Raw genomic sequence first — 16548 nt, forward strand, 5'->3', positions numbered from 1 at the left:
ATTCAGAGTGATATCATTTGTCTTCCAAAGAAACCACTAGGTGTGATGGAGACCTACTTTCTCAGAGATGTCTGAGCACCTGTCTGCCTAGGGAGTGTGGTGAATGAACTCCTTGTTTTGATTTGCTTGCACACAGAGCTTTTACTTTCCCTATCAAACTGTCTGTATCTCAACATACCAGTTCTCTCACTTTTGCACTTCCTATTCTCTTTCCCATTTCACCAGCAGTGGCATGAGTGAGTGGTTGTAAGGTGTCCAATTGTCCCCTGGGCCTAAACCGCAACACTACTGAAGACCCAGGACACCAGCTATATTCACTTCTCCCTGTCCTTACAGACATACAGGTGGCTCACCTATTTTCATTTCATTTGGAAGTTCATTTGGAAATTCTGCCAAAGAAATAACCTCAAGGTAATAAAATGTGAGGAAGGCCTTATCGTGTGCAGCACAAACTTGGACAAAGCAACAGACACAAGGACAGTCACAAACCATGCTAGAAATTATACAGGAAGGCTGTATTTCCACACATGACATGATAGCACCATTTAGAAACTGTTCAAAAATATTACATGAACACAAATGTTAATCTGGTTCAGGAATAAATGAATGGCATCTCTATCATCACCTGGAGACCTGTTGGCATTTTCAGTAGGGAACCTACAGTAACTTCACAGCTGGATGGCTGTTGCAGCATAGCTCTTCATGACTGAAAAAGCTCACTATAATTATATATTAACCAACAAAGATGCTTGAACTAAATGTGCGCTTGCACAGTCTTTCTGTAACAATTCCTCAAATGGATATTTTAAATATTACTTACATTTGTCTCCTTTGTCAGCTGAAATAATAATAGTAATAATAATAAAAATAATAATAATTCAGCAATGCCAAATACTGTCTGTGAGGTTCTAAATATTTTTAACTCTTATTAACTCAACTGAAAATTATATTAGCAATATATATTTGGCAGTACCTGTTCAAGGAGCAGAAGCAAAACTACACATACACCCTTGTGTCAGGTAATCCAGGAGGCAGAGATGGCCACAGCACTCAAAAGACAGCGAAACAGGCTAGTGATGGCAAATGGCAAATAAGGTCAGCCACTAGTGGTGTTCAGAAGTCTTCACCAACAAATCACTCCAGTAAGGAACACAAGACACACCAGAAAAGAGCCGCACCTCTTGTTTAGAGCTTAAATAGAAGTCCCAAGCCCATGGGCAGAGAGTATGAGGTCAGGGACTTGTGCTAGCTCTGTAAGTTCCAGGTTTCCTGGGGTCTGCTCAGACACAAATGAGCCAATTACTCTCAGCTGGCCTTTGAGGGAGTCTCTACCATGGGGACTGGTTGGGGGAACTGAGTGAATCACTTAAAGCACCTGACATAAATCACTATCTGTAAGTGTCTCTTCATTGACACTAAACAGCACCTGGCCAGCCAGGAGATGCACAAGGACCCAAGTTTTGCAGAGATTAATCCCCTCCCAGTGCTATAGAGAGGACTAGCTCAGGCTCAGGAACAAACAATGAAGATAGTTAATTGGAACTTGAACCATCTGGTAGCCCGCTTGTTTCTCACACGTTTGCTTCTGTATTAAAAGCATTTTCCTTTTACAAGAAGCTGCAGTTTCCATAGGTTCTGTACCATACCACAAAGAAAGCTTGTGGGATAGTTTTGCTGTTTCTGACTATAAACAACATGTTTGCAGTTGTTACCCAAAAGCTTCTACTTTTGTAGACCCACAAAGCAGCTGGGCTAAGAGCCATTTCCTGGCACATGGGCTTTTAGCAGGAAATTTCCCCAAAACGTATATTCTTGTCATTTTGCCGTGACTTTAAATGCACAGAATCACAGGATGGGTGAGGCTGAAAGGGACTACAGTTTGTCATCTGTTCCAACTTCCCTTCATGTTAGGAAGGCTCCCTATTTTGGATGGAACAAAAATTGGGGTGGTTTAAGAGATAGAAATAGCCATAAATTTTGGTCATGGAAATGGGAGTATCATTTCGTAAACTGCTTTTTATGTGAACCCTTTTTCACAATCTAGTCAGGTAAGTTGTTATGGCCACTGTATATTTTCAGCAGTCGTACCTCTAACTTAAAAATAATGGTGCTGTATTGACCACTAGATAACCCTTCTTCATTATGAATAACATCAGATTATATATCTTTCACACGTTTTTGCTTTATTCAACAGTTTTTGGTGTGCCTGACCTTATTCTATTACTGTTAAGCAGAATTAATTAAAGCTACGGGTTTCTTTTTTTTCTTACTGCAACACATTTTGCTTAGAAAAATAATGTATCACTCCCTGATTAATTTTTCATGGCTTAAATTATTACCTTTTCCCCATGGTTGTCATTGTTCCATATTTTTTTTACGAGCCACTAATTTTTTCAAGTATAAATTTGAACCTGCTTCACTAATGTGAACAGCTGTTAGGCTCATACAGCTAAGGCAGGGCTCCCAGCAGCCTTGTGCTGGAAGTTTGACACTGAGACCAAAAGCCTATGGCTGTAAAGCAAGATCATTCTAAAAATTATAAATAAGATTATTATATACAGTAGCTGGCCCTGACACTGGCCATCTGAGTTTGAAAGTCCTCACCCAGCTGAAGTCACACTTTCCAGTTCCTCTTTGGCCCTGATTTTCCTACAACCACCAAAAAAAGTTACCTCTGCATTGTATGTAAAATCATTACACCACAACTCCTGAAGAGCTCAGCTGTGTTTACCCCATACATTTATATACTTGTGCCTTAGCTATCTCGTAGCCATGTCAGTCACAAGCCCATGTTCTCCTGTGTTCTAACTAGTTCTCTTCATAAACCTGGATGGTAATTGGTTTATAATGTTTATTGGTTTCTTGTTTATAGTGTTTATTGGTTAATAATGTTATTGGAACTGTGCTGTTCTAATGGAACAAGCAGTACAAGGCATGTAAGAAGAGTAACAGCTATTAATAGATGCACAGGTATAAATGGGGAGAAGGGAGATGAGGTTTCGACACATTCTTTAGGTTCTCTGACCCCAAGGATTTTTCAGGTTTCAAAGCAGCTCAGATCACACATTTGATTTCATTTGTGTATGTGCTCCTGTGTCTCAAGTTGCAATAGCCTGTTTCCACAAATACTATTCCTACTGTAGGCCACTGCTTGGATTTGTGAAACCAAGGTACAGATTATGCCACATATCACTGGACATATGGAAATCATGCGTGGATGCTGTGTGAATGATTTCTGGCTGGTTTCATCACTTCCCTCTGAAGGCTTTGATTGTGCCCAAATTGCACGTGTTTGTAGAGTTTAGGCAGTTGCAGTGAGGCAGGGGAGGACTTTCAGTGACTCTCCTCATGAATCTGTGCATGTGAACATTGGAAAATGGAATTTATACCTCAGGCCCTGCTTACTATGGTGAAGGAAGATGCATTGCTTCCTAGCACTCAGAGAATACCTCTCACGATGTGGAGCCAAATGTAGAATTCCTCCAAAATAATTATAGCAATGCTCTGTAGATCTATAAGAGATATAATGAAGTTAAATAATTACATGTCAAAAAATTATGAAGGACAACACTGGCTCACAGAGCAGACTTGGTGAAATTTAGCATTGGTTTTATAAAACCTTAAAGGAAATGTACACTGGAAAAAACATTTCCCTAATCCTAAAATCTCAGTGAAGTAGCAGGATTGGCTCTAACCTAACACAATTCCCTGCTAGGTCTTTGCCAGATTTTCTCTGCCATGATTTAGTCATGCTTGCTGTGTAATTTCATCCAGAGCCTACCTCTTTGCCTGCCAATACAACTTGCATCGATTTCTGCTGGGTGAATGTAGGGTATTGTCTATCAAACTTCCACCAAATGGAAAAGACTTCTGGACACTGTGACCAAGACTTTTAATACGGTAAAGCTCAGTATCCAGCTATCTGTTCCTGGAGCTAGGCTTTCCTGCTGCTTGCTCATGCTCCCTTCATTTCTGCATTGTTGACACAGGATGTTGCCACTCCTTCAAAATGCACAAAAAGCAGCAAACTAACAAAGCTGGAAAGGCAGTAGTGAAAGATGTATTAAAAAACTCCTTGTTTTTTCCAGGCTTCCATGGCAGGCTTAAAACCCTTAAAGAGCCCTCCACTGGTTTTTCCCTAGATTATTTGCAGCATGGCTAATGTGTCAGAAATTAAAATACAGGGAGAGATGGAGAGTGTGATGGTTGATTTTTATAAGCAGAAATGTCTGGAGTCAGAAGTGAAGCAGTTAAAGTAGCAGCAGCATGTTTACTAAGCCATTTGAAGTTGATAGCCCACACGGCCTGGCTTTTTTCTCTATCTTCGTAAACCACAGTGAATTGATGGAATGACCTGGACTTGATCTTCAGGGCAATACGTCTGATGGCACTGCTGGATTGATAAATTGATTCAAAACTATTACCATGGTGAAAAAGCAATAAGGTCATAAAAATTGCATCAGCTGGCTAAGTAAATCCTGGCATTTCATGACAAGTAATGCAGAAGAATCGCAAGAGGATCTGGGCATGAGGCTGAATGAGTGAGCGAGAAATGACTTTGAAGAGCTCATCATCTCCGATCCATTCTTCCAGCCAGCGATTCATGCCTTCGCATAGTGCCACTTCATTATGGGGAAATAACTGTACACTTCTAGCATATTCCTGGCCGTCCCTGGCGGCCCCTGGAGGACCCTTAGCTGGTTAATACCTCATCATGGGCTTCATTGAACACTTTAATCTGCACTTGTGTGATCAATAGAATCCTGGTGTAAATTAAAAGGACAATTTCATGTAATCAAGCCTGTTAATGCTCATTTTGAAAACCATTATTTGTGGAAGGCATTTAGGAGAAAATTACAAAGCGACAGGCTGATGCACTCGGAGCCGATTCAAAAGGAGATCTTTTTTGTGGCTCCGTGGATGGATGGCAGGGACCACCAGCAAGTGCTTTGCTGTGCTGGGCAAGAGGAAGGGGGCAGGAGGAGGCAGAGGGGTAGCAAGAGAAGCAGTCCAGCAGGAATATGAGTCTGTCTGCTTGCCTGCGCGAGGGGAAGAAAATGAAATTTTCCAGTGTTCTATTTCTGTGGCAAATTCAATTACTGTGGGGACTTGTTCAAAGCGGTGTAGCTTCCAAGAGGCAGAAATTGAAAACCCAGCAGCTAATGAAATGGCAAATCACTAGTAAGCTCAGACAAGGGCTGTCAGTCAGATCAAACACCTAGAGAAAAACAGCCACTTCCTTCTGGGTTTCAACAGGCAGCCTTTTCCCCCACCCGCCCTCTCCCATGGCACACACGCCCCTTTGAAAAGCAAAACAAAACTTTCTAGGGCAGCACAGTCACTCTTTGCCTGAAATTAAAATAATCATCAGTGTCACATGTTGCTTATTCCAATAGCTGCACCATCCAGGAAGGCAAATCCAACTCTTACTGGGTATCTAATTTTTGTTTTAATCAGCTAAATGAGGATAACTCTTGCCCAGAGCACTAAGCTGCACGCTTATCTGAGGGGCTCCAATCTGCACACCTGTGTCCATAGCACTGCAACCTCCCCTGTTTCCAGTCTTTCAGAACCTGACAATTCCAAACCACTGGGAAATAGACAGATGGGAAAACCACAGAACATGTTTCAACTATTTTGAAATATACAGCATGACCTCAGCTGGCCAGTACTGTATGAAAGGCAGATGTCACTTGTCTATTGAGTACATGAGTACATGGACCTGCCACTTTTCCTTCTCTATGTCTAAGATATTGATCCACCAGCAACCACGTCACACTTTGAGGATGAAGCTCCATGAAGGGACACAGACTGGGCCCCAAGATGCTTTAATGCTTCTTGCTCATGCCCTCTGTACATGGAATCATATCCATAACAAAAATCTTTACTGTTCTGCAACATCCTGTCTCTCTTCCTTTCTCTCTTGATTCTGGAACAGACAAGACTCCTTGTTGATTTGTTCTTTTCACCTAGATGAGCTTCAGCACTGGTAACAGCAGAAGATGCTGTTACAGACTCCAATCTGAACTCAATTCCAAAACTGCAACTGGTTCCCAAGAAGAGGAAGCTAGAATCTTACCAACTTTCTAGGATGTCCTTCTATGCAGTTCTTTGAGAAATCTCTCCTTACCAATATGGATTCTTTCCTCAACAAGGTGTGTGTATTCATATCCAGTTATCCATGTCTCTGATGTCAATGAATACCCATTCAATAACCACCCAGTCTCTTCTGAAATAAGACCTTGAACTAAACGTGGCACATTTGATTTAATATCAGAGAGCCACTCACAGTGCTATCAAAGGGGAACAGGCAGTCTAAATCTGGGGTAAACAGATTGCAGCGCATAAAAATTTCAAGTGCAAAGAGCTAAGATACTCTTTCTGCTTCTAGGTTTTAATTTTTACCACTGTAAGTGAGAAAAACTGGTAAACAAGTAAAAAGACCATATTTTTTGTGTGTGTCTTTTTGTGCCACTACTTTTCTCAGTGAAGTAATTTAAACTTCAGGTGACCCCTTTGTTGCAGTCTGAGCTATTTGGTTCAATTTCTGTGGCTTTATTTCTCTTCTGGAAGGGGCAAACATAATAAAAAATAGATGAAAATGTGTGAACAAGGTGTGGGGGAACTCGTACTTAAATATACAATGCTAATATACTTATTTCTATATAGCCAGATTTCTCAGGGCCTGTAATAGCTTGGTTGCTTGCAAAAGGAAACAGTGGAAGGCTTACTTTATTCGTGCTTTCTTTTCCTGTTTGAGCCAGCCCAGATAGCCATGAAAAGACAAGCTAATTTGTTTAAGAATCACTGGGAATGTGCTAACGTGCTGAAGATTAATCAGGAGACTGAACTAAGCAACTCTTACAAAAAACTCTGAATAAGAAAAAGCTACAAGGAAAGACAATAATAACACAGTGCTTCTGCTACTTATTTTTATCTTGTGGTCTATTTTGGAATGAAGATCTTTCTACTTCTCCACAACTGAGAAAACAGGAGCACTAAGTTGTGGTAAACGAGACTAATCAGCAGAAAATGTCCTGTGAACTTGACAGAAGTTTTTCATTGTCTGTGAAAATTTGTGTTGGCTGTGCAGACAGAAGTTCAAGTTCAGCATATTTATTTTGAGAAGGACTACAGAAAATGAAAGAAAATGGGAACGACATGAGTGAAGAGAGCAGAATTTGACCCTACACATTCAGGAAAAGGAATTCTTCAAACTGACTTGGAAGTACCAAAGATGTCTTGTGCTGATGAGAATTTAGATGTCATCTTTAGAAGTTTTATTAAAAGTTGCCTAAGAAAGTAATGTGACCCCTGATTTTCCTTTATCCTGCATAGTTGTAAAAGCCAATACAAGAAACAAAGTGGGTATGAAATGACTACCCAATCAGCATATACTTGGTTTGGAGAGCAATAAGCTCTACTTTCCCTACTCTGAGTCAGTGAAGCTGTACATCTGATTTAGTGAACAAGAGCTTTCCCTGGGAATAAAAATGGCAGGATCTTGATGATGAGATACAAAATCTTTTGTAGAGTTAAAGGAGAAGGTTTCCCCTTATTTATGGATATATAAATCATATCTGAAGCCAGTGCACAAATCCCAGAGCTACAAAGGAGACATCAAGATGATACTGTAACTTTATGTTCTGCACTTAAATTTTAAATATATTAATATTTTAAAAGGGTTCTTTTTTTTAAGTGTAGCTACCCCACAAATAATTTTCAGCCTGGCTTTTTTCTTGTATTAATGTTTTCATTATGCAGAGGATTTTTTTTGTGTGTAGAAATACTACTTTCGGTTATGAGTGTTAATTAGCTTATTTCCTGAAGAACAAACTTGCAAAAACTTTCTAAAAAAGTTTCTTTCTGTCTTGATGTTCCCTCTCAGTAACTTTTCAAACCAACTCATTCTGACCAGCTCCAATGGCAGATAGAGCACTCCACAATATAGAATTCCCACAGCCTTAGGAAAATGTGTGGCCAGACGGAAGAGAGAGGGAGAGCAAGCCTCTGTCAGTGCCCCAGTAGAGATCAAAGCTGCAGCATAATCTCACCATCAGGGACAGATGCAAGTGCTCTTGGACTTCTTTCAGAGACTGCACACAGAAGCACATTCCTGTGAGACAGACCCACACAAAGCCAGACTTTATCAGCTCCCCTGGTAAAGGAACTGCTTGTTCCACCCCTGTGGTTCTGGCAGCAGTAACCCAAAATTACTTCTACACCCAAAGAACTCTATTTGCACAAGACAGGTGAGGAGGTGGAAGGATCAAACCACTTTCCTTTGAAAGCGACACGATGCTAGGGTGGTTTCCATTGCACTGGTGGTGAGCCCATTTTCACTGTGAGGCACTTTTACACTGCCATTGATGTCATGGGGCTGAAAAATAGTAAAAAAAAAAGAATAGTCCAACAGGAAAATTCAGTGTGAGCTTTCTGGCTTTCCTGGCTACATTGGAGCAGAGGCTACACAATCACATTTATGCCACATTCCGATCACTTGATCTAAGCATTAGTTGCCAACACCCTCAGTGGAAAGCAGAGGCTCATAAGGATTGCTGCAGAACTGCTTTAGTCCAAGATAACTTAGCCCAGGATCATTTTAAGTATGCACTGTACTGCATGAAGTTGTGATGCAGAAACAAATGGGTTCCTTTTCCCCAGCAGTCACAGACTTTAGTTTTGAGACTGGCTCCAGCCAAACTGACTGAATCTCCAGCAGAGCTTTGCTGAAATCAGCAGAGCACTGCATAGGAGATGACAGTTCAGCTTGGTCTTTGAGACTGGGGCTGAAACTCATGTAAAGGAAGACAGAAAAATAGTGACTCTTAAAACATGTTATTAAGTCTAAGCATTTACTGGATAATAAATTATTTGCTAAAACTCCAAGACGAACTGGAGCCTTAGCATGATTTTACTGTTAATTCAATCATTCTGGAGTTCTTGATGTTAAGTTAATTAATTGTTGTTGGCATAATTATAAAATATCTTCCGTTTTATAATGGATATAAAGTTCTGAAATATAAATTGAAGACACCTCACATTTTTAATTGCTGTTCCTTAACCTTTAAGGCATGTAGTTTTGTGTGGTTTTGTGAAGCATTTTTCCATTACATAGAGGACACTATCTGAGATATTATTTATCAGGCAACTGAACAGGAAGTGCTTTGCCTACTTACTTTTCCCTGTTTGTCCCTCTGTGACGCATCCATACATACCTATATCCATGGCAGATCATCCTGTTTTGACACTCAGATGTTCCAAGTATGGTCCCCATTTATTCCATTTTGCCCTGGGCAGGCACAGCCAGCCAGTGCATCACCCCAGTGCCTCTTTCCCAAACTGTTCCAGCAATGCCTTACAGGAAAGGATTCAGCTTGGCTTCCAGGAGATTATCAAGTCTTGGCAACAGCTTAGTAGTGGTGAGACAGCCTGAATCTTATCTCTGTCAGTGCTTCCTAGGAGATGACACTTTATTCTTCCTTTGGTTGCACCAATACCTGAAGGATACTTTCAAAAGCCAATCATTATGCATGGGCCTTCCAAAAACCTCCATTGTCTACACCTTGCAATGGTCACACTGGGGTTCAGAGGCATTATTCCCACTCTCCTTCCACAATGATGTCACAGTAAATATCTCCCCATGTGCAGATCATTCTCCCTAACCAACTCAGAGCATTGGCAACTTCCAGCTTTATTGGAAGGCACCCCACAATCCTTTGGGGACCCAGCCTTGTTTCTGGAAATCTTGCCACTGTAATGCCACACATCTCTGAAGGAATTGCTTATCAAGGAGGATGGAAAGCTGAAAGATTTCTAAAACCCATGAAATCATATTGGGTTATAAGAAACCTGGAGATAGGAGTAGAACATGAGTTAATGGGACCACAAGCTCAAAGAAATAATGGCTTTTTCACAGTAAATGAGAAGTGATGACAATGAGCAAATCTGGGGGTTGGGTTTTCTGCACCTCCTGTTCCTATCAGTCAGCAGAACATCAGATATAAGTAATTCTCAATGTATTTCTCACCACCTTGTGCCCTCCAGAAAATAAATCACATCTTCGGGATCGTTTCCCAAAACATACATAGTTCTGGGGATAAACACTCCCAGTGTGACCCCTGAGAGCTACATTCAGAGCTCAACTTCTCCCTCAAGGGTTCCTGGATCCATAAGCTTGCTGCTTAATTGAAAAGTAATGAAGATATCCATGCTTAGCATTTCCCCCAAGACTGTTGACTGCTACAGTCAGGCTTTTTCCTAGACATGTAAAGAATGTTTAAAAGTGCTCCTGTCCCTTGGGTGTTGCCACGCAGCTTTGTTTACTGGCTGTCCAGGAAATAACTCTGTCAGTCAGAGGTGGTTGCAGAATCTAAAGACACAACTGGTACTTAACTTGGCTACAAAAAAACCCTATTTATCCATTCTCCCTCCAGACCAGCAGGAAAAGATTTAAGCTTAATATATGAGCTGGAAAAAAAATCACATTTTATACAATCATATAAAAGAGAGCCATTAACACAGCTCATTACTAGTTTTCGACAGGGCTTAGTATGTCAGCAGCCAAATCAGTGTGAGGATTATAACATTTTGGAGTAAAAGATGCCAAAATCTGTCTGGACAGATTTGAAGGGCAGTGCACTACAACGTAACACCAAAAAAAAATTATCTCCCTATGAGAAGCTGCAAGATTAAACCAAAATTAATTACATGATAGGTCCTAGAAGCGTCACCTCCATAGCTTAAGTTCAGCAAGACATCTTTGTGCTTCTCTGTTCCTCTTACCCTGAACTTCCTGTTTCTTTCAACACTTAAAATAATTTTGAAGAGAGATCAACTTTTTCCTGAGAAGCAAAAAGCAGTGGGAGATGGACTTTTCTGTTCCCATTTTCCCCAACCATGGTAAGACTTAGGCCCACTTTTGGGTAAATGTGTTTGTCACGTCACCTGTCCAAGAAAATCAGCAGCAGTAGCACTATTTTAATAAAAATGTTGCCTCCATACACTGAAATTCACTACAATTTGATTTTAAGTAGATTTCCTTCTTAGTACTGATGCTGATTCCTTTCACTGACTTGTCAGGAAATAGTCCATGAGAAAAGAAAGTCATGAAAAAAAGAAAAATGTATAGACTTCCTCCAAATCATTTTTCCCCACCAGCTGCAGAATATTCTCAAGATCACAACTGGTAATAAATTACCTGAGGCATTTTCCTTTCATCCATGCAAACTCTGTTTTTAGCCATCAACAATAACAAAGTCGCAAGACTTTATTAGCCAAAAATATCATTGCATTGATGAGTCTGTGGTAAACTCTGTTCTTTATTGAAAGGCTGAGACTGGCTTTTCTGAGTGTGGAAAGAGATACACTGTATTCTCTGCATGCTTAAGGATGATTAAAAGAGGATAAAAAAATGCTATCAAACCAATTTTATCACTGCAGAAAAGGACATCACATGGATGAATCAGTATGTCTCACAAGATACATAGGGAGATGATAGAGAGAAAACCATGAACTGCAAAAAAGTTGGGATTGTTCAGCCTGAGGAGGCTAAACTGGATGTGGGACCTAGCAGTCATAAAGACATTAAAATTCTGCTGCAAGCAGGAAAGAAAAAGTTTGTTTTCCATATTCATGGTGGATAAGTCAAGAGAGAATACCCATGAACTGTGGGGAGAGGAAAAAAAGTTTAGACATGAAAAACCTTTCTAACAGGAACGATGATAAAGGTCTGCAACCTGAAGAAGGACCACCTGGCTAGGCTGTGAAGCTTCCAGAAAGGGACATCTTTAAACTCTAACTGAACCAAAATCCATTGGGAATGACAGAAGGATCTCCGGGCCTGCTTGGGGCAGAGGAATGCACAAGACTGCTTCCAGTGGTCCCTCCAGACCTGTTTTTCTACAGTTTTTGAGGTCAATTCAGGAATGTATCAAGGGCAGAAATCATGGCAGCAAAGTGGGGATTCGTTAACTCTGAATGAATATTAAATCCCAATATCCACGGACAAAGACCCTCTAACTAATTAAAGTTAGAAAGTGGTATCTTTATTCAGGCACCGGCGGGCAGCATGGGAGCAGCCTCCTAAAGACATGCCAGCGAAGTACAAGGTTCTCTGCTCTCTATTTATTACACAGAGTTTTATATCTTCTACATATGTATGACCCCAGCACCTCCCATCCTCTGCTTCGTATTAAAATGAGATCATTGGTCTTTCACACATGCACAGTTTCTCTCTTGAATTGGGTCGGTGGTCTCAAATTGGGTCAGTGGTCCTGAAAGATGAAGTCAGGAATGTCTTCTTCACAGTAACCTTTTTACCTTCTTGCTATTGGCAGGCCTTCATGACCTCTTGGTGCAGCCCAAGATCTCTTACTTTTGATTAATTATTATGAATCCCAGGTGCTTAGTTCTATTGGTTTCAATTAGTTTCAGTTTGTTTTGATGACAGTTCATTTATTCTGTTTCCTCCTATAAACAAAACTTAAAATATAATGGCAAATAATACATCACATAGCTCTAGTTTAGGCATCTACTAATCATTAACTTATCTTTTGTTTCTCTACTCTGTATCTTAATACAAATTTCTTCTAACTCTTAGCTAAAATTTTAACCTTTTAGAACCTTGACTCACCTCCACCTCTTTTAGTGATGGAATCTGCAGGTGAATTTGTGTCCCACTACTATTCCTTTTTTGTCTAGAGGAATGGCACTATGAATTCAGTCCAGCAAGGCCTGACAACATTAATACTTCATTAAAGTTGAGAGAACAACCCATTCAAACTTGGCTACAAATGCTCCCTGTAGCTTGTTTCAAATATTCTATTGGAAGTTGTATAGACACTTAACAAAAAAAAGGTTTTGGTCACAACCTATGCAGCAAAAGAGAAGCTGGGAATGGATACACACCAGGATGATAAGATATACCCTTGGACACAGACAGCTACATGGAACACCATTTTTGAGTGACATGCAGACATTGACAGCTTTTTTCTTTCAGCCACCACACAAGCACTTGCTCAGGTGTACACACATTTTCTGGGTTGTAAATAGCTTAGTGAAAGGACTGTCTCTAACTATCTCTAGCCTTGCATTTGTACAGCACCTAGACCAACACTGCCAATAAGTAATTTTTCCATGATAATCTGTTATAGAAATGAGAAATACCAAACAACATGGAGGCAAATATTTAAAGGAAACCTATTGACTGCCAGAAGCAGTAATTTGATAGTACACACATCTAATGCTCTGTGCATTCAATTACATTTATTAGTCAATGTTTCATGAGGCAAATCACTGGTAAAAGAAGTTTGGGGACCTGTATAAAGCCCTTTTCTAGAGCTGAGTCAAACAAAATTCAGCCAACAAAAAATATCTTCTCTATAGGAAATGTTTATTAAAAGCTCTTTGAGGATACGGAAGGGCCCATTTTATGAAGCTTCCAGTTCAAGGCTCAGAAGAGAAGCAAATTTTGAAAATGCTAAGTAGGCAGAGTTTTCCATTTGACTGTTTGGTTCAAGAAAGTTCAGAGGTTGCTCTTGGGACACACCAGGCTGAGGCTTTCATGGAAATCATGATAAATGTGTTTTCCAATGTACTGACCTGGATGTTAGCATATTTTTTTGCTGAACATTATGGGGTACTTTGCCTACTACATAATTGATTTTCCAGTGAAGCTTAGACTCCTTTCTGATTCCAATAGAAATCTGCAAACCATTTTCTTTATTACCACCATCCAGCTCCAGGGGAGGGTGTGGGCTGGGGTGAGGCAGGAGGGAGCAGATAATGAAAATCCAGCAGCACTGCAGAGTAGCTCCAACAATAACCTGTTGAATTCTTCATGTATGTGTGCACACACTCATATATTCACTTAAACAAGGATGTCTGCAAAGCCCTAAAGGTCTTTGAAAGCACAATAATATTTAAGGAACTGGATGTGCCCCCAGCACTTTTTTCAAGTAGTCTTGGAAGGAGGCCTGGCAAAAACTTGCAGCTGGTAGTTTTTTTGGTGTGTTCTATGTATGATAGATGTTCCCCTTCATCCTTTAAGCTTCAGCACCAGTATTTTTTTTTCAATATTCAGAACCCTTCTGCACAAATCTGTTTTTTTATTCCTTACATGTTTTTCTTGAGATTGAACTCAAACTATCCAAAGAGCAAGGAAAAAAAAACAAAATAAAAATTAAGGAGCCTTGGTAAATATATTTGCTTTTGAAATATATGTAAGACAATTTGAAAAGAGATCTCAGAGCACACAATAGCGGAAGCTAGTGTGTAGGTAGAAAACTACCATAGGGGTACCTGGCAACAAATCAAGGCACCTTCTCAATTAAATTAACCTGCTTAACTCTCAGGCTGCCCCACCACTGCTAACTGATGCTCTTTTCCAGAATAGTCCAAATTAAAACTGTCCCCAATATACATGTAGAAGTCCCAAATAATTTTGACTCTTTTCCCCTCTGTAATAATTTACTTTGCAATCATGCTCTTCTTCCAAGAGATCACAATGTGGATGGAGAAAAAACAAGCTCATCACCAGTAGTAATGTGTGGAGAAGACAGGAAGAACACACCAAGTGCATCAGTGTCTCTCTGGGTTTGCCAGAGCCCCGTTTCTAAAAATGTTCATCATATTCCAGCAGCAATGGCTTTGACTGCTTTAATTCAGCAGTACGTGTCCAGGGGCTAAGGCCACCTTGTCATTGATACACTTGACTGGCAGGCATGGATCTTCCCTGTCAAAATACCCAAGTGTTTAAGTAATGACTAGTGCCACTTCAGTGGAAAAAAGTAGGCAAGCTGTCAATACAATGGGTGTCAGAAGCACATTGTTACTCATTCTAATCACAGTAATTGTAAACAGGGACAGGCAGGGAAGAAAAGGAAATGAATGCCTATCTGCTGGCAACAACGCAACTTCATTTAACCTTAACAGACCAGGCATTGATAGCATTTCTTCCTGGCACTCTCTTCGATTCTGATGTCAAAACAGCTTCTCATTTGCAATGTATGACAATTTCCTCACATCTGAAAAGACACTGCGGCAAGTCAATAGACTATAAATTGCACTTGGAAATGGGATCATCTTAACTAAAGCCTGCCTGCTTTCCCCAGGAGGCCCAGGCCTGCTCCCCCCTCCTTTTAATAATTTGTATGTTTAGGTGTTCAGTCAATTTACTCTACACTTGTAATGTCTTATAGCCAAGACCATCAATCAGATTCAGTGTGACAAAAATATCCTGCTGCGATATTACAGGTTATTAAAGGGATGATGGGAGAAGGCTGCATGCATTTACTGGGCCCCTTTTTTCTCATCTCAGGAAACCTGTCACAGACCTAAATTGGTGATTCATCTTCTCTTCACTATCAACAGGTAGCAGCCAAGAGTGGACTTTGGTGAGCTGCTTTCACTACTCTTTCCTCCACACCCTCTGTCCTCCTATAGCTGCCTCCCAGCCCTGTATCCAGTTTTCCCCACTCCTGGGAGAATGCATGGCCATGGGCAATGCTGCTGTGAAGGTTCACAGCTTTCAAAAAGGCCAAAATAGTTCCAGTGTCCATTGAAGGGCTTTCAGCAAGGGGCCCATCACAGTCTGGAGAACTGTATTTTTTCAAGGAGCCAAATCCCCCTTGCAAACATTTTGCATAAGGCTCTAAAACAAATGTTGATGAAATGCTACCATTCAGATAGTCTTTAAAAGATTTTTAAAGAAAAAACAAGCTAGATTATATACAATATTCTTATTTTCATTAGAATATATAGTAATAATACTTATTAGGCCTCAGAGTATTTTCTCTGAGCTTCACAGCCTAGGGCAAAGCAGAGAGGAGCAGAAGGGCAACATCTCACTCCCTGATTTCCCAGGCTACTGACTCCCTGCACACAGTGTCTATTTATGACACAGCACATCACCACCAGAGCCACATGTCAATCCCCTAACTGGAAAGGAAAGGGATGAAATAAAGTAATAAGCCCAAAGAACAATGTGAGACCTACCCAGTACCCTGGGATTTCTACAAGTGACAGCCTGGGTCAGCGAGGGTCTGAAAGGATGCCAGCATACAGGCACCAAAGATCTCTCTTCCCATGTTTAGTTCAGTGGGAGAGAGTGTCACTCTGACTGCTTGTGATATTCCAGCAGTGTTAACTTTTTAAGCCAAGGGTTTTATTCCAATACTGTAAAATTTCCTGCCTTCCTTTGGAACAGAGATGATACCATATGGTTCAGTTGACACGAGACAATTCTGTTCTCAAGAGGCAGGTGCCCACTGATAACCATCACACAATGAAATGAATGTAAGAAAATGATGAAGCGTATTTTACATAATTTCACATAATTTCACCGTGTTTCATCTGTTCAGCCCCAGATGACTGTTTTGTCTTTACTCAGATTCCTCTACATTGTCCTTTTAAGAAATGACCTTGATGAGGACATTTTCTAACCCCCCTGCCCTCCAGTCCTGTGTGTAGGTTCAAAACCGATTAGTCAGCCTGCCCTGAAATGCAGTTTCCCACTAACAAAAGGCAAGGAAATTTTTCTCCTGGACT

The sequence above is a fragment of the Corvus hawaiiensis genome, chromosome 5, assembly GCF_020740725.1.
Source record: "Corvus hawaiiensis isolate bCorHaw1 chromosome 5, bCorHaw1.pri.cur, whole genome shotgun sequence".
NCBI lineage: Eukaryota > Metazoa > Chordata > Aves > Passeriformes > Corvidae > Corvus > Corvus hawaiiensis.